Source organism: Corvus hawaiiensis, chromosome 4, assembly GCF_020740725.1.
Source record: "Corvus hawaiiensis isolate bCorHaw1 chromosome 4, bCorHaw1.pri.cur, whole genome shotgun sequence".
Classification (NCBI taxonomy): Eukaryota; Metazoa; Chordata; class Aves; order Passeriformes; family Corvidae; genus Corvus; species Corvus hawaiiensis.
This window is the reverse complement of record NC_063216.1, coordinates 42,672,362-42,698,430: the sequence shown is the minus strand read 5'-3', so window position 1 is coordinate 42,698,430 and position 26,069 is coordinate 42,672,362. Positions and strand designations below refer to the sequence as shown.

At 38.6% G+C, this 26,069-nt stretch overlaps 1 long non-coding RNA gene across 1 annotated transcript in view; it reads right to left on the bottom strand.

The window, feature by feature from the left end:
• LOC125324299 overlaps positions 1 to 26,069 on the bottom strand; it is a 39,808-nt gene that overhangs the window by 5,208 nt on the left and 8,531 nt on the right. The window lies entirely within an intron of this gene.

The window sequence follows — 26,069 nt, the reverse complement described above, 5'->3', positions numbered from 1 at the left end:
TTTTGACATTTTCTCCAGCAGAGGAGGGAGTTGGACTTTGATATCCCACATCTTTAGATGAATGCTTTATCTCTCCTAGGGTGTTACACAAATAATAGGATAGTTGCAAGAGACAACAGCACTCAAATAAGCACTGGTAGTTTTCTATGAAAAAAAGTTCCCGAGTGAGTTTAGGCACTTTCTTGATATCCTCAGAGAAGAGTCCAGGAAGGAAGGAAAGTAAGAGGCAACTTTATCCCTCAGCACTGCAGACATGATCCTCAGGAGAAGGTGAGCTGCTTAACTCCTGGCTGACCAAAACCCTACTTGTACTAAATCCCACACAGAGGCAGTGGGTCTGTCTAGACTACATGTAGCTCACTTTGAACGTCTTTACTGACAGAACTTCTTCCTGGTGGGGAAAAGCAAGGGTTTTCTGAGTTGTCTGTAATGGTTGTAAGCTGCAGACAGAAATGTAAGACAGACCACGTCTCCTCGCCATGGTGACCAGTGCTAGATGTGTCTCCCAGCACTCCTTCAGTTGTATTTCAATTCCTGAAGCTGCATCTGTCTCTTGCCAAATGACACTATTATTTTCGGAGCTAATGCATTCTTTTAAAATAGATGTGAGAAGTAAGTAGGTAATGTTTCAAAACACACTGAAAGTAAGGTAAGCTTAGACAATCAAAGCTGCATTGTTATTATTCTACCCTCACAGTCTTTTCTGAAATCTGTTTCTGATCAGTGACCACATAGATGGAGATCCAGCTTTTTTTCTCTTCAGGTAGAGCCACAGTCATTCATTTCTAGCTAATGGCATAGGAGACCATCTCAGGGGTGGGTGTGATAACATTACACAAGTTGCATAAGTAGCATCAAAGATTAATAAGGACAATCAAAATACTTTGTCTTGCCTAACAAATTGCTGTATAAGAAAAAGTACAAAATAACACTCAAGATTTACCCAAGATCTGGACTAAATGGATACATTTCCATTGACTTTAACAGGTTTTGTATTCAGCCAATTTCATACTATATTTTTTAGTAAAATGATATGACATGGCAGTGATTCCTATGGGATTTTTCTTTTCATACCTTCTATGTCTCCTAACAAGCAGATCTTTTAAAGACATTCAGTGATAATATTGTACCCCTCTGACCTATATTTTCTGTACTGAATTAGATGAGCTTACAGTCTCCATTTCTTGCTTACTGAAGTCCATTGCCATGGGCCAAATAAACTCAGAAATATACCTTTTACCTCTTGTGGAATGAATTCTAATTGGCAGGCAAAATATGAATTTCAGGATTCCATATTTTGCCTATCAAGAAAAAAGATAATTTCTCCTATCAATAGTATCTGATTGTGTCTCTCAGCTGAAACGAGGAAAGAAGTAATTCTGAACATTGTGAAAATAAGCAATATCAATCAGGAAGGAATAATTATAAAGAAATAGAAGTAAATTAGTTTTGTCTCCTGACAGCACTGAAGTGAGAAATGAGTACATAGGAAAGGGTGCACAATAGGTATGAGAAGAGTATTTGAGTGGAACGCGAGTGCACTTGGAATGTAAAAGAGAAACAAGAGTTCAGAGGCAAGTTTTGAGAGAAAAATATTTTTTTTTTCTAATTTAAATCTGCTTCGCTGCTGGAAAAACTGAGTGGTTACCCAGAAGAGAGGGGCTTCTTATGATTTTAGATGAAATCACATTTACTTTGCCCTTTCTTTTTTCCAGAGGAGCTTTGTTGGCTTTAACATTTGCCTTCTGTTTCTCAGTAAGGCTGGTGTGAAGGTTAAAAATCTGCGTCCTGTTTCAAAGATTTCTGGGGAACTTAAAGATTTTAAAGTCAGATGAAATGCTACTGTACTCCCAGTTAATAATAAATAACTTCCACAGCTTTACCTATGACATGACTACCTATTCAAATCATCTATCTAATATTAGCAGGTCATTGATGTGTTGATAGAAAGGACACAAGAGGAATAATCCTGGGCTCCCTGAAGTCAATACCTATTTTAACACTGACATCAATGGAATTATTTCTGCAGACTAAGACAAGATTGTGGAGACTTTCTGACTTCTTAAAACCATATCTAGCACTAACACGCTAGAGTTGGTTCACCAAAAATATCTTGGGCTATCCTGCAAAATATCATATTTTATATTATAAATTTTAGGAATAATTGCAAATATATTTTGTTCACCATAAAGCTCCATTACACTGAGAAAGCAAACACCTCCCTCATATAAGATGCATGTCATACCTTTTATAACAAATTGCCTATATTGATTTTTCTACAGACACTAGGAAAGGTAACACTTGAAATCCCCAGACAGATGGAAATGGAAGGGAAGTAGCTATCTCTCAGGAAATCTGTTAACAGAAAATCTGCATGAAGAGATGAAATTAATTAGGACAAGAACTTTACTTCATGCAAGTAACTGCTTTGATTTACACCATCTAAAGCATGTAACTTCAAAATTCAGTCAATAGTGCTTGAGTTGATAACTTCTCATGGAAAATGTTATATGCCTCTTTGAATTTCTATGCATCCATTCTAAATGTACCATACCACATAAAATAGATAGGTAAATTATACCATCATTGTCAGAAAGAAATTCAGAAAAGTAGAGAATGTAAAAGCTGTATTCCAAGGATCAGATCAATTTCCTGCATACTAAAAATCATTCTCAAAATCACGGTCTATTTTTACTGAAACACTTACTTAATAAGTTTTTTGGAAGAGTACTGCTGTTAAATATGTCAAAACAATAACTCCGTTCCAATCATTTTAGAGAATTTTAAAAATAATATCTAATAAAATTTGTCCTATGGAATTAAGGAAGGGGAGATTCTTAATGCATTCTGAAGTTTGTGACTTCAGAACTTTAAAGATGAATTTACAAAGCATTTAAAAATAGGACTTATAAAAACATTGAATAGATCAGACAACCACATTTCCATCAATGTTCACTGAAATACAGTTCCATTAACTTCAGAAAAACAGCTTGTAGATCAATTAGGTGGTTTTTGAAAATAATACATTTTGTCTCATCAGCAGTTCAAAGCTTGACAGAATAAAGTATTGCCACGTGCCTCTTTTCCTTATCTTGTAAGAATCTACTTCCAGAAACGATGACCTTCAATTCCATAATGGCATCAATTCTCGTGGCCCTAAGCCACATTTACAGGCTAAACTGAAAGCTGTAGGCCCACAACAATAATATTTCTTCTTCCTTGCTGCTTCATTTTCTTTCAATAAAAGGAAAAAAATTCTTAGGTCTAATCGTTGCTTAATACACATAAAAGTTACCAATAAATTTGAAATTTATTAGTAGTCAGCCAAGCATTATCTTAATAAAAATATCATTTACAAAGTTGTTTATGTTAGAAACATTGTAGATTTTTCAGTGTAATCATCAGAGACAGTAAAACATCTGTTTAATTATTTTCCTTTTTAGTTAGAAAAAGATTAAAGAAATAAGTGGAGCAATGTCACTAGCAAACAACTCATTTGGCACAACCAGTGACTTAAATATGTATCCAAATATAACTAAGAGATGTGAGACACATTAGACAAGCAAAAAGCAACAATCAGACTACTTGGATAGTGGTAAGTATTCTAATTTCACAGATATATGAAATTTGTTGCAGTACTGTTTAACAGTTAAATCAATTTTTTCTTAAAAATATGGATGCAGCATACTACTCTTTTCAACATTCAGAAAATCATCAAATGGGTATAAAAATACATTCATACAAAATACACAATTAAATATTAAAGCACTCACCCATTACTCTCTGTATCCCTCCTATCACCGTAGCCCATCCACCCTTCACTTTGCCTAGCTCATTTTACCTTGACAACTCCATTTCTTTCCTATGTGGTTAATAGAATTTTAACTTGAGATAGTTGAGTTCTGTAATTAACATTCCAGACCTCTGTGCTGACAAGAACTTGAAATACAGGACAAAACCGGTTTTTTATCTCTGGTAATCACTTCTTCTGGCAAATGATAGTCCCAAAGTGAAGAAGGAGGGGAAAAAAAAGAAAAGAAAAAGGAAAGGGGGAGAAGCAGAGTAGATATATTGGAAATCTTAGCTCTTACCCTGCATAAACTTATTTTGTCCTTATTAAAAGCCATGATGTTTTTCAGATTAGTCCTACTTATTTTACTTTATCTTTAAAATCTCCACAAAGTTCATTTAGGTTTGATAATTGGAGGGTTTTCCTAACTCTAGAAAAGTATATTATTTATCTCGAACTATAATTTTTTCATAGAAGTAGGAAAGCATTTTAAACAGACAAGATAAATAAGCAAAAATTCTCATTTTTGCATTAACTGCAAAAATATTGAGGCAGAGATAATAACAATAACATTAGTTTTAAAAAGGAATCTTTAAAGACCCAAGGGCCTGAATTTGTGTTGGGGAGGTTTAGGCTAGATATTAGAGAAAGTTTCTTCACCCAGAGGGTGGTTGGGCACTGGAACAGGCTTCCCAGTAATGTGATCAGAGCACCAAGCCTGACAGAGCTCAAGAAGCATTTCTTGTGCCACTCTCAGGCACATGGAGTGGTTCTTGGGGATGGTCCTGTGCAGGATCACAAGTTGGACTTGATGATCCTTGAGGGTCCCTCCCAACTCATCTTATTCTGTGATTCTGTAAATAGAAAGAGTACATTTTAAAATTTTATTATAGAGCAAAAAAACATTAGATATTTTGGGAAACCATGTTTTCTGTCAATTTAAAACTAATCCCCACAAAATTCATTATTCATTTTTGCTAGCCACAGCACTAAACTGTTGGAATAATGTACTAGTGCCATAAAAATGTATATGCAAACACTTGAATTGTGTTATTGTTAAGTCTTGGGCTTAGATATCATTTAACCCACAGAATGGCAATATGCACTCCTCCATGCTGGGTACAAGAGTCAGATGCAATCATGTACTCGTTTGTGCAGACACTCTCTGATTTTGCAGCTCAGTGGCTCATGCAAGTAGGAGGCCTGCCTGTAGCTCAGTTATTCAACCATGAGCATCTCAGCAGATGAGAGGTCCCTCTCACACCTGGACTGTGGGCTCGTTCCTCTAGTACACACAGGCACTGGCTGAGCTAAAGCCAGGAAAGAAAATGGAAGCAAATCCTCAGCCTGCGGTGGCTGTGACTCTCAAACCCATCCTTCAGACATCAGCTCCTCCAGTTCTTGTTAATATTTGGTTTTATGACTACTTAATTAGATTATCCAATTTAAATAGACTTGGTTCAGACTTTCAGACACTGTCACAGCATTGCTGCTTTCAGGGGAAGATTGATCCCTGTCTGGGAAGCTCCTGTACCACAGTCTCTGGATCCCACAGCTTCTGTGGAAATACAGGTTACTCTTCAGCAGCCAGGTAGTGTCTTCTGGTCCCACCACCTCTTCCTTATGATCCTTTGTAAGATGATATAAACAATAAAACAAACCTTCTCAGAAAATCCCTACAAGTCTTCCAAATCACAGAAAGAAAGTGAAAGATAATGATTAGCAAAAATTTCATTGCTAGAATCATAATTAGACAGAGGTTAATTTTGTGTGTAAGACTAAAGAAGCAAGTCCCTATAGTTAGCTACTGCCCCATGTTACCAGGAGTGACATTTCCATACACACCGATGTCAGAGAGACCCTCTATGCACTTCAGCACTGCCCACTGCGAATGGAAGTTGCACTCAGTTCTCTAAATGTTTCTGAATCACAAATTTTACCCTTTCCTTGAAGATTGAAGAGGTTTTGCTGCCTTCCTTATCTGCAAGTACTTACTGATATGGCGCAACACAGAAAGCAAGTCTCCTATCCCTCCAAAACCTTTAAACAAGGACCTGCTATAATGTGTTTCCCTGGCTTGTTATTACTGGAAATGTTCTTCTCTATAAGCACCAGAATGTTTGACAACAGAAAGTTTCCTTTCTTCTCTCTTTGCTACTAACATTCCTTTCCAAACATAAATACACACCTGAGTCTCAGTCATTAAGAAACAGATGTGCCAAACAAAGAAATACCACTCTGGCTGCTTTATAAAAATGCTATTTTCCCATGTGTTATTTTGGCTCTGTGGATAGCTTTCTCACTTTGGGAGTGACAAACTGTGAGTTCAGTCCCAGAGTGCTGTGTGATTACAATGCAAAATGCTGTCCAATATTTACACTCCTAAATGAACACACATCACTGACTAACCAGCAGTAATACAAATCCAAACACCTATAGAAGACATCATTGAGGAGATAACAACCAGGACACTACCTTGAATAAAATTCCTACAGCACAAATGAGCAATTCACTGCTGTATAAACACCTCTGAGATTTGGAGGAAGGAAATTACTGGTTCACAAATTACCATGAGTCTGTTAGAGAGCTAATATTGTGCTCTTCCACATCAGTTACAAGTAAAGTTAGCAATGTGGTTCATTACAAAACAACAACAAAAATAGAGTCAACAGACTTTTGACCAGTAACTTCTGCTTTGCACCCAAAGAAATTCTGATTGAGGGTATTTTGGGCTGATTAACCAGAGATGTTACTGGGCAGATAGAGAAGGAGGGAGTAACTGTTCTCCCTCACCTCACCTCAGCCCGGTGAATAGAAGAATGTTTAAGTCCTGTAGCATGCACTTGGCTATGCCTACAGACACACATCTGTAAATCCATGTCCCAAGAGGAACCATGAAGCTCTTCCTGGCCCACAGACTTTCATAACTATAAGGAATCCCAGCAAGATTTCTTAACAACCTGTTAGGGCTCATCTTTGCAACACGCTGTAGCCATGTGCCTCCCTATGTGTGGCTTTCTACAGAAGCAAAGATGTCTCTGAACTTTTATTCCATTCATATAAAACAGTTATATACAACCTCCAGTGTTGCATTCCCTGGAGACCTGTTTCAAATTGCATCTGAACAATTTGGAGTCTGCACTTAGTTCTGTGAACATATAAAGATAAATACATACAAGTACCTTTTGAAATGAAAACAATTTTTATGACTGTTTTTATCCCTCTTTATTTACAAAAATAACTTTTCCAAATTTTTCCTTTTGTATTAGGGGACATGACTCCTGAGCTGTTTTTAATTCTGGGTAAAGATAGAGTAATCCATCTTCTGGTTCCTGTAAACCAGTGCCTGGTCTAGTTCACTTCTACTGGAGAAAACAAGGACTCTCACCAAATCTACTGCAACTTTCTGGCAGCACAGAGGTGTTGACCAGCATCCTTAGAGGACACCTCTGTGATGATGGGAGTGTACTGCAAGACAGGAGGCAATAGGCAGAGCCAATCAGTCACTAGTGTAATGTGGTCTTCCAGAATGGGACAAGAGAATTTTTTTCTGCTTCACATGCACAGCATGAGGGAAAAAAACCTCCATCTTTCTCTTGTTTTTTGTTTGTATTTTTCTGGAGTAGCTGTGTTGGAATGGTTATGTTGGTTGGTTGATGGTGCTTTTGGTTTTGTTTTTAAATGAAAAAGGTCTAGATTAGCCAATTCCCTGAAAAATGTGCTGTCTGTCCTAATCTCTACCACATTTTCTGCAGCTACTTGATCTATATCTGCTGGATTTAGGATGCATGCTGCCTTGTTGGAGGATGCATGTCCTCTCCCTCTTTCCTCCCTGTTCTCACTCCCAGCTCTGATGAGAGATTTTCTTCTGACTCTAAGACTACCAGTATCTTTCTGATAACAGCTAGGGTTTCAGTGATAAAGGTTTGTATCTGAAAGTAATCAGCAGTTGATTAGCTTTTGTATGTACCACTGCTGTCAGAGTCACTCAGAGAACCACAGCCCCAGAGGGCTGTCCCTCAAGTAAACAGGGGGCCAGACTGCCTTCCTTATGACCTGTCACCTCTGTACTATTCAGGACAGTCTGAAGGTGCAGTGCTGTTTTGTCCACTCACTCACAGGACATATGAGGAGGGACTGTGTCTAGCAGAGCTCTGGCCTTGCCTGTGGGCACCATACTCATAATTTGTGGGAACAGCAAAAATGACAACTCCCTTGATGGTGTTAGCAGGAGGCTGGAAGGAAGATCGTGGTGAATAAAAGAAGAAAAGGAGAATGTAGGATGATGAAGGGTGTTAAGAGGCAAAGGGAGGTGCAGCCAGGGGTTACTGGGCTGGGATAAATGGGTGAAAGGGCCATCCCCTCTCCTTCGTTTGTGTAAAAGAGTGCATACCACTGGAGAGGGGAAATATTACACACCAACAACTTCATCAATAGGTCATGTTATAATTACACATCAGAGCAATGGTGACATCATCAGCCAGCCAATGCCAGCTGCTAATTATTGTGTCACTGGAGTTCTGCTGCAGGTATTTACAACCTGATTCTTCACAGGCACTGCATCCATGAATTATTCTTTATGCAGCCACCTCTGTTTGATTAGTCAAACAGCTCTCACAAAATACAAACCCAAGCTTAAAAGTGTATTTTGCCAGACCTCATTTAAGCTGTCATATAAATCTACCTTTTCAATTTATGAATAAGCAACCCATCAGTTTATCTTTTCTTTTCATGATGTACAAACCAAAGAAATTGGCTTAGGAAAGCTTTTCTTTTCTGATACTTTGTTGGGGTCCCTCCCCCGCCGTGTAGCCCTGGGAGAGGGGCCCTGAGGGCACAGACACGGGGTTCCCCTGCCCCTGCTCAGCCTCGTTCCCATTGGTTGGTTTGTGTTCCCTGCGCGGGCAGAAGGACCCTTGGTCCCGTGACTGGGACAGTTCCTGAGCAGAGCCCCGGCCATGCGGCTGGAGAAATAAACATCTCTGAAACAGCTATCAAGAATCTGTCTGTCCATATATATTTCCTTTCCACGGGACTCCTGGTTTGATATATGCGTGTTGCAGGATCCCCACTGCAACAATACTTCTCTGCCTTTGCAAGCTAGTCTCTGAAAAAAGTAAAAACTGTCAAAATGAATGCATCTTTTGCACTTCTCAAATACTATCCGCCTGCTGAATAAAGATTTTCTGATTTATTACAGAAATGTACTGACACAAGGTAAAAGAAAAGAAAATAATGTGAGACATTTGTATGCTTTGCTAAAGTCAATTTAATTAGCATGTGAACCACATAGATAAGTATCATCACTTCCTAATGTACTTAGTCTGGACACCAATCAAACCAAACAAGGCAAGCTATTCAAGCAAAGCCATTTGTCACAAAGTGACAAATGTGAATTAAAAAAAAGCCTACAAAAAAATCAACCAAAGCCAAATACAGCAAACTCAACCTACTTTATTATTGTTCATTACAGCCATTGCTGAGGGCAAATGAAACTATTTGGTTTAATTGGTCTTTTACAAAAAATATACTGATTCTTATAACCACACTGAACAAATAATGTAGTTTACCTTACTGTCCTGAATATAAAACAAGTAAAAACTTTACTAATTTTAATCCATAAATCCATTTGCTTCTTTTTACTTATTCTAGTCATGTACACAAAGGAGAGGTAAAATTTACATTAGCATAGAGACTCACCTCGTAATTTCTTTTTATCAGGCTGCTTTCCACAAAACTGTCTACTTTTAGTCTACAAGATCCTCAGGAAAGAGACAATCCTTTGTTACACATCCTGATCTGGGATTTTATTGAAAGTGAAAAATTCTCTCTCAAGAGAAGATCTCACATCAAGCTTTTTTTTGTTTTTTGGTCAGAAAAAAGGCAAAAAGTAAAAAAACATTATTTAAAAATATTCTATAATTTATTGAGTTGCACCTAAGAATTTAACTGTGATATTGTTCAAAAAGAAAACTTTTCATTACCAGCACTTTCTACACCGTATTTGGGCAGGTTGAAATCTCCTTCATAATATAAGCTACCGTTGAGTCATATAGAGAGAGGTGCTTTAGCTAAACAATGCTCCCAGTCCATCAGCCAATCAATTAACTTCTCCTACAGTGCATTTTACTTACTTCGTACAGTATCATGGTGCTCATTCAAGAAGATATAAGTATTTATATTGATCTAAAACCAAGTATTAATCTCAGACCAGGAAATGTTAAAGACTTGTTTGACTTCTGTGTTGCTCCAGTAGGAGTATTATTCCAAGGTTGATTGTTTCCTACCAAGGGGGAAAAAAAAATCAAGCTCAGTGTTCTTTGGGGAAAATGTTTCATAAGTAATTTTCAATCATCCTGCAATAACAGGCAAGAAAAAGAATAAATACCATAAATCTCAAATAGTGCTATAAAATTATGACAAAACTTTTATTTCACATAAATAAGCAATACTAAACGGGGGGAAAATACTTCAGTGTTCTAAACTTTGGAAAGCATACTCGGGGCTGCTCACAAAATAGTTCTGAAAGGAATTGGTCAATGAACAAAGCATTTGCAAGAGAATGATTAGAACCGAGTGAGAAGTCCCACAGGGCTCTTCATCTTCCCTGAGAGTCTGCCTTGTAACTTTAGTGAGGAAGTCCCACAGATTTACAGGAAATGAAGGGAAGTTGAAGACCTACAAAATACCTCAAAGATGAAGGATACTCCATGTTATTAGTCAAACACCTTCATTCTTCCTTCAAAACATGCTTGAAATTCCTTCTTCTGCAAGATCACCTACCCCAAGTGTTCAGTTGTGATGTGTGGGAAAGCTTAGACACAGAAGTGTTAACTGGCCTTTACATTTCATATCATCTGGCCTTCCACCTTTAGGAATGCACTTTACTCTTGATACTGGAAATTGTTAAGGTCTCTTTCTGTCCAGTCTCTAAATGAGTGAATGAAAACCCTTGTGAGATGAAGCAATGTGCTACTAAATCAGGTTTGATCTTTCAATCCTTTAGAAAATGTTAAAAGTTGGCTACATTTCCAAATTTTTGGCAGTTGTTCAATAATACATTTTTCTTTCTTTTTTTTTTATTGCACTTTCCTAAGAAACTATCTGGAGTAATTATTCATTTACTGGGACAAAGAGATGACCTGGAGTAAAATGAGATATTTTAATTGCCTCAGAGAAAAATGAGTGTTAGTGTTCAATTGCCATTGTAAGTATTCATTCACTTGTAAATACATTTTTGTACAATTATTGTTAGCTAAAGGCAATAACTTAGTTTTCTGGGTGTTGAACAAAGGCATCTGCCTCAGTACAGCATCTAATCGAAGTCCTAGGTCAAAGAGTTCCCTTTTTAAAATACCCTCCAGCATCATCCTTTCTTTACCTCAGACCCTCTCATTAAGAGCAATCCAAAGATTACCTAAGAGAATTGCATTACATACACTGATTACTGAAGAGACCTCACATCTAGAGTTTATAAATGCATTAGTGATTCTTCTTTATAAAGAGAGAAAAGGCTAAAAATAAACAAATAAGAAGAAGCTGGTCAAAGAAAAGGAGCAGCATAGGACTTCATATCAGGCTGTGAAATCTCTTGACTTTCAGTGTGAAACCACAAAATAAAAATCATTTCTCAAAAGCTATCTCAATTCTATGTTGTGTAAACCTTTGGAATTTTTTCAGAAGTCTTTGTCTTTCAAAATTGTTCTTCTACTGGTGAGCAGTGGCTATTCTCTGGGAGCAATTTCAGGCAGCATATCATCCCTGCCCTATGCCCTGCCAGTGTACATCATTTGCTCTGGTGAGATGGGTCCATGTTGCACAGCCCCATGGCACCATGCAGGCACTTGAGGTCAGCCAGCTCTCAAGCTGCCTCCAGCTCTCATTGATTTTCTGGTCATTTGCCTTTAAGACAGGTGCAGTGCACAGGGGCACATAGGTAACCACTGCATGACACAAAGCATGAGCATGAGAAGGAAGAAAAGCAGAGAAAAAACAAACTGACTGCAACCCATTTCCTATTCTCTTGTGCCACTTGGGAGTGAAGTTGAGCCTGGGAAATAGGGAGGAATGTGGGGAATGTGGTGGGTTTTAGATTTTTTTTCTTGTTATCCTACTGTGATTAATTGTCAATACATTAAATTGATTTTCCCCAGATTTATTCCCCAAATGTCTGTTTTGCCTGTGGTACTGATGAGCACCTTGGTGGGTACCTAGCAGGCAGCATAGAGATATTGCACTCCTGTGGGCTGCTTTACATGGCAGAAAACCTCCTTTTATTCTTTTTTTTGTGCTGTGATAGCTTGAGTTCTCTGTATGGGCAAAGCAGCCACAATGACCTGCTTAAAATAGCTGTAAGGGTCTTTGTCATCTATCCCATCTATCTCGGTACATAAACTTCACTTTTCAAATAAAATATAAGAAAAGTTGGATAAAAATGTAACAGAAGTACAGTTACATTTTTTTATTGGCATATTTTTCTCCTATAACCTTCTTTCATTATTATTTTACCAGTGTTATTTTCAGATTCTCATATACTTCACATTGGTTTTTTCCTATGTGTTTATTGCTCTGCAGAGTTGCACCTGAAATATTTAATGAAAACAGAGAATACAAACACAGAGCAGAAACTGCTTGTTCCTCCAGTGTTACTTGACCTCTCAAATTGCTTTTCTTCTTTTCATTAATGGCCAAGAGAATAATTAGGATAGCAGAAGAGCATTTGCACCATTAATAGGACATTCCATTACTTTTAATCACAGGAGTAAACAGAAGATAGAGCTGGGTTGAGGAAGACTCTACTGGAAATAGTTTTCACAAGAGCCAAGATACCTCTCCTCAGAAAGAGATTACAGTTTGCAGATAAGAACACACATATAGAGGACAATGACCTGATACATATCTGAGCTGGATAGGATTGCAAATATATTCCTCTACTATGTATAGTCTGTGTTGTATAAGACTTAATGAGCTTCATCTCAAAGCCCTTGAGAGAAAAGATGTCTCTGTTCATGGCCCAAAACAGTAGTTCCGCAGCCCTCATCAGAATTCAAACACCATCTTTCTTAATATGCCACAGCCCAAATATAGACCTGGCAAGTGAGAAGGACCTGAGGTCAATGAAAAAACGTTGAAGGACAGGCCTTTTAATGTTTTGATTGAATTCTGCCTCTTTAGTCTTGGATTCTGTTCCACATTTCTTATAAAAACAACAACAACAACACTGAGTGCAGTGGAAATAGTACATGTAGATCACTGAGCAGCCTAGGCCTGAATAGAGAATAATGTTCTTCAGAACAAGGGACACTGGAACCACAGAAGAAAAAATGTTTCTGAAAGGTTAACAGCTGCTCAGTTTTCCCATTTGTTATTTGTGGAATGACAGACAATAAAACTTTTTTTAAGAAAGAGAAAAAATATAATACAAGAAAAAATAATGATCAAAATACGTCTGTATTACAAAGATTTCTAGACAATTATATCTTGCCCTTTGATCTGAGAAATAGAATTTGCACAGTTTCTCAGGAGCACTTTACCACAAAGAAGAGAGTTTTGTTATCCCAGAAGATTTTGTTTCATTTTTCCTGGATTTGGAACTTTTATATAAAACAACAGTGGTAGCTGACAGAAGTCACTCAAAATTCAGTTAATATCTATATTCCCAAGAGTTTGCCAAGAAGTATACAACTACTTCTACTCAGAGAGTCCCACCTTCCTAAATATTTCCAGCCATGCAGTCATTGAACAAACACACTTATTTTTGACACGGCAGAAACTATGATTTATTACACATAACTGCAAATGTTTACAGGACAAAATGTACATCTAAGTTAATTGACTCTGACTCCCTTTATGATTAAGGGGGGAAAACAGACATCTATACCATCCATACTGTTGACCAATTTTATTTCTGTACTAGTATAAGTCACAATTTAGAAATGTCAATTTCTCCCTTCTCACTACAAAAGGAGCACAAGATGGTACACGTGCTCTTCGCAGCACCCTAACCATTCTATTGGTATGTTATCCTTTCATGATTTTTTTCTTGCGCTGCTCTTTCAAAGGCTGCAGAACACTTGTCTATTTTATTATTTATCACTCCTCCAAGAGTTTTGTCATTTACCTACAGAAACTAAGAATTTAAATAATTTTCTTCCAGGATACAGATGAAAGAAAAATATTAAACAGCACAGGACAAGAGCTGATTTCCACAGAGCTCCACTAGAAACCAACCAGTGTGATGATGAATCTTCATTGCCAATGGCATTTGGCATCTGTCAGCCACACAATAATACAAGTATGTCATGTTGATTGTAGGATTTTTTTTTTTTTAGTGGAAATGTCAGGCAACATAAAGTCAAAAACAATCAAGGATTATATTACATTGACACTAATACTTTTATCAATAGATCTCAAATTGTTTTGACAAAATCTATTTTCAGTAAACTGTTTTTATAGAAATTGATCATGTTATGGTCCTATCATAGTTGAAGGATTTGAATCCTCTATCAGTCATTTTATGTTTTTTTCCTGGGGAAATTATCATGGGAATAGACTTAAAACATCTTGTGTTATTGTCACTGGCAGGATAGAATAAATGACAAGCCACAGTGGATCTGGTTATGGAAGGGCAATAAAGAACCTCCGAGATCAGAGTTCTTGACCTACTTGATTATGTTACACTTACACTGCACTCACTTACACTGCACAGCACTTCCCTAGCTATTGACTTCCCTTCCCATCAGGAAGATTTCTGCTGGTCCATGAATGTCAGGCAGGAAATCAAGCCACTTCGCACTATGCTGCTGCTCACACCTCTACCAGGCCAAGGTTCCTGGGTGTCCCCCAGCATTTGTCACCATATAGCTGTCCCATCTTGGGATCTTTCCCCTATTTCCAGGATCTTCACCACCTTCTTTCTGGCTTTCTTTCCCTCCAAGACCATTTTTCTGTGGGAACTTTTCTTTTCAAAACCACTTTTTCTTTGCAGAATTCTAAGCCCTTGTTTTCCCTTCTGTCTAAAGAGTGTATGTGCCTAATAATCTAGGCACAATGCATGACCAGCCCCCCAGCTGGGTGGTTCTGTTTCATGTCTTCTTATTAACTAGAGCATTTGGGACATGCCACTTTGGTTTAGTCCAGGTATAACCAAATTTCACAACTAGCTTGAACAAGTTGCAGTGGCCCAGAACAGGCTTCTGTCTGAGTTGAAAAGCTCAGTTATGAACACAGACATACATATTTGTTTATCTGCTACACATTACTGTTCATAGTGCAAGCTAGTTTTTCACTTATGACATTCTTTTTTTGTTTCAATAGATAATGTTCATTACTTCTTTCAGGCCTCTAAAACTTGTCTACTCTTTCATTGTATTGATTAAGAAATATTAATGGTCTAGAGAGATCCTCAGTCAGCTATTTAAGGATACTGGAAAAATAATCCCAAAATAATCCAGATATAGTAACTTCTGTTCAGCACTATTTTTATTCAATATTGGAGTAGAAAATATTGCGTCACTGTGAAGTAATATTTAATTTTCTTCCTCCTCCTCCTCCACGTCTTAAAAAAAGAGCAGAAGATTTTGGGGAGTATTTCTCCTATCTGATCAAAGCTACAACCGGCCTCATCATAACCTTGCTGGAGAGCAAACAAACAGTCTCAGCACAGAAGTCCTCAAGGCCCACTACTGCCCAAACCAGAACCTGCACCTACACATTAGCAAAACTCTCCTGCTGCTACTCCTTATTCATGTCATAGCTTTGATTGTGAGTCACAGACTCACCTGCACGGTTTTAGCAGTAACTGGGAGGCATTTGCATCATCAGTAGATCCTCTATATTGTCTCTTTATTTTATTTTCAGATAAAAATATTACAAGGTAATGGCTGGGTGATTGACAGAGCTGTCAACCTTGAAAGGGCACTGACATGATGGTACCAGGGCAATCCATCTGCACTGAGTTTTTTCCAGTTATCCAGGGAAAGCTCCCTGTTCCCCCATGATCTCCACAGTATGGAAGTAGATTTCACTTACATTGTACGGTCTGAGCTTGATGTATGGTCCTCGTGCCACTGCAGTGATCAAGCCCGAAGACAGCAGCAGGCACGCTTTGTATATATATATAGTTACCCTTTTTCTCAGTTCTTGACCCTTATTTTCATTCTTGTACCTCCTTTTGTCAGCCCTAGCCTTTTACCAAATAAACAACCTGCCCCAATATGTTTTCCCTATTGGTTTCAGTTTTGCTACCTCCACACCCACAGCAAGTATTTCTAATATTACAATTACCTGGACAATCATGGCTCTGCAATGTATCACTATGCCAGTTTTCCAGGTATTGCTCAGCCTTGGAAGACCCTGCTCCCCTTCAGTTATTTGTTAAGTCTGGCCATCTCACATATCTTCTCCTTAGCAACCTGTGAGGTCCAGCCAGTGCCCATGGCACTATCTTCTCTCAGCTTCTCACTCAGATATCCAGCATATCCAGCAATTTCTCATGTCTGGAAGTTTTTCTCTGAGCATCTTGTTCAGTTAGCTGAACCTCAGACAAGCACCCAGTCACTGGCATAGACATTGAATTGTAACCTTAAAGAAAGACAAAGGAAATTTAAAAATCTTAGTTTCAGAATCAAAACAATAAACAACTATGGTAATGAGCATTTCCCTGTTGCTAAACAAACTTAGAGTGGAGATGCTTTCAGTTTGCAGATAAGACATTATTGACCTACAGAGGTAAATCTCAGCTACTCTTGTGGAATCATGGGCCACACTACCCTGTAGAAGTACCCTGGTCGATAGCAAAATAAAGCTGAAGCCAAAGAAGACTCCAAAGCATCTCTTTTTGTGACTGATTTTGCATCTCAGTAGCAACTGGGCAAACAGAAAAGAGAGATTTGTTTAGAAAAAAGTTATGAAACCCCAGTGACATTGAAGAAAAAGATTTTGTAGCAAGGTGCAATACAAAATAAGTTTGCATATGGAATGATTATATAAAGAATCAGAAACTATATTTTTCTAACTCAAACCTTTAAAAAAATGTGTGAGAAATGCATGTTTTAAACTAAATTACACTATTTTTCTACCTGATCATTATGGGATTGGAAATCTCAGAGGATTTTCAGAGTAGACACCATGGATAATTTACTTTCAAATAGACAAACTAGGTATTAAATACTTATGAATAAGTGTTACGATGTCCCTAGAGTCTTTGCTGTGAACCAGCTGAAGACTTGATCTTATAAAATAAAAATTTGGTTTTCAAAACAAGGAAGAGTTGTTTTTTGGTTTTTTTCTAAGCAGAAAAACCTTCTATAATAAAGTGATTTAATTTTTGCAAAGGTGTTTGATTTATGTGCGACCATTAACACCACAGAAATCAGTCTGAGACAAGTTAAGCACAGCAGTTAAAGCCAGGCACGTAGACAGCCAGGGAAGGAAGCTGTGTGAAAGACAAAAGGCTGGAAAAATACTTCCACATATTTACAGCAGTTAAGGGATGTGTTGCTAACTGATGTTGTTAATCTCACATGATCCTCCAGAAGTCCTTTACATAACATAGACCTACTTTTTCAGACCTTTCTAACTCAGAGCCCCAGCAGCCAGTCAGCTTCTGAGGCTCACACAGGCGCACAGACCACAATGGCAACTTGCTCATGCATAGCCACCTACACAGAGTTACTGATCTTAGGTGTGTTAGGGAGGGTTTCCTGTTGCTTGTATATAACCACTGGAATTTAAATGGGATACTGCAGAGAGTCAGATTCATGGAGGACCTTTGGGAGACATTCACAGCCCTGTGCTGGCAGCTGAAAACCATGAGGACCTCAGTAAAGATGCCTTATGCTAGGAAAATTGAATCCTACATCTGCTATTCCAAACTATCTAGGTACCACTTTGGTACAATCAAGATAATATTGCCTTATCTAGAAGTCAAATCTAAATTAACTTCAGCCTTAATTGCCTAACAAATATAGGGATACCATTTCACATTTTTTCTCCCTTAAAATTAAATTTTAAGTCAAGCACGATCACATTTTCAAATGGAAATGAAAAAAATCATGAGGAAATGAGTCCTGCAAGTCAAAAAGTATGAAAAGTTCATATTTATACAGAATAAGCACATAACAGTGTAGTCTGTTGAGCACTTTGATAAAGAAGGAGTTCATTATCAACAACAATCTATTTATTAGTGAAACAGCCAGGAAAATCATGAAAGGAAAGTCCTATCAGAGATATTATTCTACTATTCAGAATCCTGAATGTGCTTTTCACTAGCAGAAGGGCATAGATAATCACAGTTAACTTGTAATATGAGTAGGGACAGATGTTTTCTAAAATGTAAATAAAATGTATCTGAGAAGCTATCATCAACAGGAACTTGTCTTTCCTGAATTAAGTATATTACTGATTTTTCTGTCTGTAATTATGCTTTTCACTATTAACTGTCCCAGCATTAAGGCTGTCCCACCATTAAGAATTCATTGTATTCACACCATAAAAGACTTTTTTTTAAAAAAAAATATTATTCCATATGACAGCTTGGTGATAAATAATAGAGTTAAATATTGTTGATTTTGAATTTTAATTCTTTGGGTTTCCCTCTTCACTCTCCTTGGCTTTAACTCTTTGATACCCCACAGAAAAAGTTATATTTAAATAAATTCTCCAAAAGAATTTATTTTGTCATTTGTAGAAAATTTACTTACTTTTATCCACAAGGGCATTATCATATGAGCTGATCTCACCTCTTTTAATCTACATTTTTTTCTTTATTTGACCCCCAAAGTATTTTTTTTGACTTTTTTTTTTTTTTTTGGGAAATACTTCACAGCTGTCCCTCTAACTTAGGCAGAATTGAGTTAAAAATTTTTATTAATGTGTTAATGCAACTCTAATTTGTTCTTTTGCAGTAATAACAACATAAAGATCTTTTAATGGAAAAAACAACTTGAAATCTCTGGTTAGTCTCAGGAAAAAAAGACTAACTGATATCATACAAGGATGAGAAATCATCATAATCATGAGTCACCTCCTGAGATTTAATCTCAAGCTTCATGGTTAGGTACAAAAGACAAGGTCCTCCATTTGATCAGTTGCCACTTTAGTCAGTTCATCCCCCTGTGGCTCACAACAAGCAAGTTATTTCACTCCTTTGTGCCAATATCTCTGAGAGTGGCTTCCAGGCCAAATCTGTCTCCTGCTTATGAGTCCCAGCCAGATCTCAGTGACCTCTGACCAGGCAAGTGGGAAAATTTGGGTCCACCTACCCCAGCAGAAAAAATACATTCAAATCTCCCACGTCAACAGTCCTGAAAACATGGGCTTACTTAGCGGTCTCCATCTACTCTGTCTGAAAAGACTCTTGTCATCATCTGTGACCAGGCTCAAAGTTCAAAGAGTAAAACTCTGGAGAACTGAGTTTTACTGAGTTCTCTGCTAAAGAAGCTACTCTTCACCCAGTAGCATATTTCCTGATTAACTGAACTGTTTACTTCTCTACCCCAAAGCAAGTCTTCCTTTACTTTATGACCGTTTAGAGGTAGCTGTCCAGACAACAGCTGAGGAAACTGGAGTTGCCTTTGATCCATATTTCTTTTCATGTCCCTGCCAGTCATTTCCTCTTGACAACTTCTCTTTCTCCTTGGCCTACAAGCAGTCTAAATTTTCTCATGAGAATATGGTCCAGTTATTGGTTATCCATTCAGCTTGAAGTGCCTTTGTCTGTACAGAAACAATGATTTCAGGAGTGGAATAGTGGTTTAGTGGAATCTTGGTGGTAAACTCTGATTTGCATTTGCTGAATATTTACATATTTAGAAGATGTATGGTTTCAGAAAGTCTGCTGCCATCATACACAGGTATAAAGCCTCTGCAGGTGTCTTCAGGATCTACTGTCATTTTCATCCATGCTCTGGCAAGAAAATAAATTATTGACTTCATCTTCCTGCTTCTGCTGCTGTCATTATAGAAAATAAAAATTAATAACTCCAAAATCCCTGGGCCTGGGTTAGTCTAACATTACCATTAAATTACCATGCTTTGCTGATAGCTTTTTAATTTTCACCTCTGGCAATTTTATGTTATTATGAAATTCATCCTGTTATCAAATATGAATAAATTGTCCATGTCAGTTGTCTCAACACAGATGTCATATTCTTCATGCCACTTTAACTGCAAGCCCCTAAGAGATTAAAAGAAAAAAAAAAGTCACCTCTCTCAGAACTGCCTGGCCCACCTTTTTTAGAGAAAAGGAGCAAAATGCTAGGAAGAATTTAAAGCTTCAGTCCTATCAACTCATGGTTGAATGCCTGAGCTAGAAGAGTGCACGTGCTGTAACCTGTGTTGCTAACAGGTCAAAGGTCTGTGCTGCCCAGAAGAAGCTGCATGGAGGAAGTCAGGAAAGGCGTTATTAGTGGGCTATTTCTCCATCTTCATAATTGGACACAGGACTACCCTGACCCTGGTCTTCTGCAGACCCCTCACACTGTGGATCATCCCAGGTAAGAGCTTAAGACATGCTTATCTGAGGAGAGAAATAAATCACATCCTGTAAGAGACCCTAGCACAATGTGCATGTTCACTGTATTTGAATCACACTACATGTCTTAAACTGAGATGATAAATGGCACATGCAGGAACCCAGACTTGGATTACAATTATTTAGCACAGTAGGATTATCACTTCACATGAATTGTCATCCTTTCTCTTGTATGGGGTAATTTCTATTCCACTAGCAGTAGACCAGCACATTTTTTTTATCATAACTATTTTAAAGTAAACTTTTTTTTTTTCCCAAGATCAGGCACATGTAATTTGCCAAATTTTCATATTCTTATTTTAAAAAAAGTGATTTGTTATTCACTTGATGAGAGTATTTTTAATTTCACTGCATTGTGGCAGTGGATAAGTTGTATTGCTGCAGCACTTTTTCAAAGTTGGGTAGCGCTTTGCTTTATGAGCTGAGTGGAAGTGTATTGTTTGCCAGATTAGTGGAATACAACACAGGCTGGTGACTGTGGGCTCTTTACCTCAGATAACAATACAGAGCTCAATCCACTTTTGCTGAAGTATTGATACATAGCAACCTACTTCCAGGTTAATCATGGATAATCATGACAAACACATACCCAATCGGGGTCTTCCACAGCACAGATAAGTCTACATCTCACTGGAAGAGCAGCTTTCAGGAGCATGGTGTGCTTCCAGTTTGCTTCCTTTCTGTCCAAAGATGTTGCATAGAGCTAGATGATGACCCAGGAGCTTCTTCTGATGATCTTATTAGTAAAATATTAACATGCCAAAATCTGGATACTGGTCTTGAGGCATGTTTGGAACTGTGCTTCCAATTCAGTGTTCGGATGGCAATTTTTTCATTATGGTTGAATTTGGGATAGTCTCAGAAAGCAATTTGCATGTCCCCTTCTTCTGATGGATACCTGCTAAACTGTAGTTTGACAGCTTGCCACGAAAAATGACACTGAAATCAAATTACAGGCTTTCAGTGACAGCTGAATACAGCTCCAGACAAAGTATCTCAAAAAAAAAAAAAAAGATCTGGGACAGCTATAAATGAAACAAAGGACTGCACAGAAGAGGGTAAAAAGGGTCATCCAGCCTACAGGATGGCTTCCATCTGAGAGGAGTTCCATTAATTTGATAATTTGGTTTTAAAAGGAGAGAATAAGGAAGACTAGAGAAAGATATATTAAAAGACTATCAGATCATCAAAGACAGAGATGGTGAACAGGGAACATCCATTTACTGTTTCTAACAACACTAGGGAATATCCAGTCAGATGAAGAAACTGCAAATAAGTTTTCATGTAGATTTAATTATATGTTACTGTGGGTTAGAGTGAACAACTTTATAGACACCATTACAGGCTTGAACTTTGCTAAGGGAAATATTCTGACCCTAATCTGAGGACCAATCAAACAAGTTGTTCCTCTGATGCTGTGTAAACTGATCTCCAAAGGACCACTAGACCCTAGATTCCCAGTAGTCAGGCAGAACTGGAACCCACTCAAAGAGCCCTGTATCTCTTAACCAGATTATACTCATTAATTTATTTTTCATTAAAAAAACCCCAAAACAAACAGAACATGGAAGTGATGCTTAACAGAAATAGCACAAGGACAATGGTAGTTCCAATTCTTTTGTAAAAAAGTGCATTCAAGAAAATTGTAATTCCACATAAGGAGATTCCTTTCATCATGTGTTTCTTGTGCATCTGGAGTACTTCAAATATATTGCTACCTGCTTCATTTCCTTAGGGTGGGTATGTATAAGAAAGTGATTTGAGTACCCCCTAAGCCAAACATAGTATAAAATCTAAGTCCTCCCACTCTCCAGTACAATTAGTTATAAATCACAGTTGTCTGTGAATTCAGTGCACAAGCTGATTACTGTGGCATTAATGAGGTGGTTAGATATAACCTGTGTTGCAAAATACATGATTACTGAAATTCTGTAACAAGCTGAAAGAATTGTCTGAGCTGCAAAGAATAGGTTAGTTCAGCCAGCATGATGGATGGATGGAGTCTAATGAAGGAAATACCCTTTGTGTGTTTGCATTAGCCAGAGCCAGACTGCATGGCTGTGAAAACAAACTTGACACTCTTTTCTTTGTGTTGCTACTGGCACATATAACCAAAGAATAACTTTTCTGATTGAGACAGGAGGAGAAGAATGAAATCACTTGATACTGGCATATTCTCAGTAAACTGAATATCAGGAACAAGAAGCACTGGGTTACTGGCAGCTACCCATTTGTACCCCCGGTTACGTATTGAGCAGTAGTATAAATAAGAATTTTAATGAAAAGAAACAATCGGTTCTCAGTTGTAACACTGTGTCAGAGAAGTTCTTGCCGGAAGGTCTCTTCAACCAAATATCTGAGTGATGGCTTGGAAAAGGATCCTGAAGGGAAGCTGGAGAACAAAGCTATCATCTCAGGTCAGAACTGACAGACACATAATTTTATTTTTTCTTCCTCTCTTTTTTCTTCTATTTTTTTTTTTTTTTTTTTTTGGTTATTGTTGGGTTGGGGGGGGTTTAATCTAGGGTTTTTTGAGGGGGATTGGATTGGGGTTTTATTTACGTTTTGGTTTGGGGGTGTTTGCTTTGTTCTGGGATTTTTTGTTTTAGTTTAGTTTCTTTGGTATGGGTTTTTTCCCCTTCTTTTCTGTCTTTTCTTTGTTTCCAATTTTACAATCAAGTATCTAGCCTGCGTTTTGCTGGGATTAATGTCATTTATCTTTCACCTCAAAGTTTGTCCAGTAATTAAACTGGTCTCCAAATGAACTGCCCAATAAATAGCACTCTTGTTTTGACAGAAATGGACCATCTGATCCTAGCTTAGTCTGGTGTATTTTCAAGCTATGTCTAGATAAACAATTCATAGTAGAAATGGCTTCAGTATTGTTCCTTTCCACCTCCATATATTTAATGTTGCTTTGCTTGTCTGAAACTGGGTTTGATTCCAGTCAAAACCCAGGACAGAAAAAGTACATGCCACTCCCTGCTCCAATTGTGCAATGGACATTGAATGGCGCTACTCCTTCGTATGCTGCTACATGCAGTACATGGGGAGAAGCCATGGGCAGATTCCTGAGCCTCTTTGGACCAGCTGGGCAGCATGGAACCACCAGCTGGTCACAGGTTAAAGTGATGACATCCATCCATGATGGCTTTTTATATTCTCAGGTGTATCATGAAGCTTCCAGAACAAGAAGGTTCTGCACACAGAGATTCAGAGAGCCTGAGGAATGCACATAAACAAGCACGAAAGATGTGTCTTGAAGGACACGCATTTGAAAGAGACTACAAAAGTCACAGCTGAAGCTATTCCTGACTTGTAACACTGGTTGGTTTTGTCTGCAGCAGTCCGAACCTGCAATAGTACTAAATATTAATAACATTATTATATCTTGCCACATTGTACAGGGGTTGGCTGGGATAGTTATTTTTCTTTGTAGTGACTGCTACAGTGCTGCTCTGGATATGTGACCAGAGCAGTGCTGCTGACATAGGGATGTTTTAGCTGGGCAGTGCTTACACAGGGGGAAGGCCTCTTCTGCTTCTCCTGCTGCCCTGCCAGCCACCAGGTTGGGATAGAACTAGTTGGAAGAGAGCACAGCTGGGACAATTTACCCCAACCAACAAACAGGATATTCCACAACATATAATACTGAGCTTAGCAACAAAAAAAAAAAAAAAAAAATAAAAAAAGTGGAGAAAAAAGGGTTAAGGGGGTTGTTATGATTTCGCATAGTTTGGGGTTTTAGTTAAAGAGGGCTCCATCAGCCACAGAAGTGATTCTTTGCAAAGAGGTGCTTACAGCTTCCTCTAGACCCAATAGAACCAATCAGCTGGCTAGTTTGAATATTGGCAGCTTTTTAAGCCACTTAAGAAGCTTGACACGCCTCTGTGATCCACATTTAAGAACGAACAAACACCGGGAAAGCTCTCTCGCTTCCGGCTTTTGGACAGGTAACTGGGGGCTCGCAGGGTCGGCCACGGCACAGCTTGGCTGAGATCTCAGCCGCTTCTGCTCGCTGGACACCCGGCACAGCCCCCTCAGTGCGGGCCGGGCCGGCCGGGAGATGGCCGCCCCCGGGGCCACGCGGCCCTGCTCCACCCGCGGCCCTGCTCCACCCGCGGCCCTGCTCCACCCGCGGCCCTGCTCCGTGCGGGCGGGCCAGCAGCACGGCTCGGCCGGGCCGGCCCTCACCCAGTGCGGCCAAAATTCATCTGAGGCTGCTGCTCGGCAAAGATCGTGTGACCAACAGCGATAAGCGAATTCCAGCTGCGGGGCCCGGGTGGGATGAACTCTTTTTAATTGAACTCTCTTTAAAACTCTGTAAGTTTCCTCCAGAACAGATGAAGCCCGCAGACATCAATCCTCTCCCAAGTCAAAGGAAAGGGAAGGGTGAAGGCATGTGAAGAAAACACCATAAAGACACCAAAGTCAGTGAAGAAGGAAGAACTGAAACCCCAAGAGAGGAGAAAGAGGAGATGCTTCAAGCCTAGAAGCTGAAATTCTGTTGTAAAGCTATGGAGGTGATGGACTATGATACATCAGAGTACCTGTTGTAATTTTATGAAAGCATGGGGGGGTGGAGTGTTCAAACTGCAATTGTGAGCAAAAGTATCTGTGCTGAAACAAGCAAATGTTGAAGTATCTGTGATTTGATGAGAAGCTTGAACAGAGAGAGATGAAAGTGATGAAGACCCTTGCTCCCAAGGAAGAAGAAGACCTCTGTTCCTAGAGATGAAGGTGCTCCCAGAGATAGGTGAAGAGAACCTTTGCTTCTGAACAGCTCAGCCTTAAAATGGTACCCCAGTAGCTCAAGATTGAACCCTTGAAAGGAGTTGTGGGGAAAGCTGTAAGACAAGGGAAGGGACTTTCACATGTGAGCAGAGAACTAACCCGGGCAGCTGTCTTACTGTGACATTGAAGCCATGAGAGAACTGTTTCTTGTGGAGATGTCTCCATAGCATGAGCAAGAGAGACTCCTCTCCCTAAGAGAACTGAAAAAGAGATTATTATAGAGGTGGTATACTGACTGAAAATCTTGAGGGTTGTCTTTTTACCTTGTCAGTGGCAGAAGGGAGAAAGGTGGGGGGAAGAGAAGCGTTCTGAAGGTTTAGTCTGACTTTTTTTTCTTTCTTTTAGTTCTGTTAATAAACTTCTTTATATTCTTTTAAGTTTTGTGCCTGCTTTGCTTTCTCCTAATTCTCATCTCACAGAAGGAAAATAAGTAAGTAATGGATATTTTGAACCAAACCACTACAGGGGTATATTTGGAGTTTTGATATCTACCTTCCCAAGTAACTGATACAGTTGATAGAGCTCAGATTTTCAGGAGATGGCTGAACACCTTCCTGCCCATGGGAAGTAGAGAATTAGTTCTTCATTTTGCTTTGCTTGAATATGTACCTTCTGTTTTTTCATTAATTTCTCAGTTTTACTCCTGTGATTCTCTTCCCCATCCCACCAGAGGGGAACGAGCAACAGGCTGTGTGGGGCTGAGCTGCTCACTGGGTATGACAAACATCTGCTTCTGGCCTTGCTTGATTTTTCACAGCACTGCGTGGAGGCAGATCTGGGTCAGGTAGAAGTTACACAACTTTGTGTGAAAGAATCCAATTAACATTAACATCGCCAGGGGGCAAGAAGCATTTTGAAACACCTGGAAATATTATTTAAAATATATTATTTTAAAATGCTACTAATAAAAGCTTTCATCAGTATTAAAACTACTCACTTGAGAAGATATTA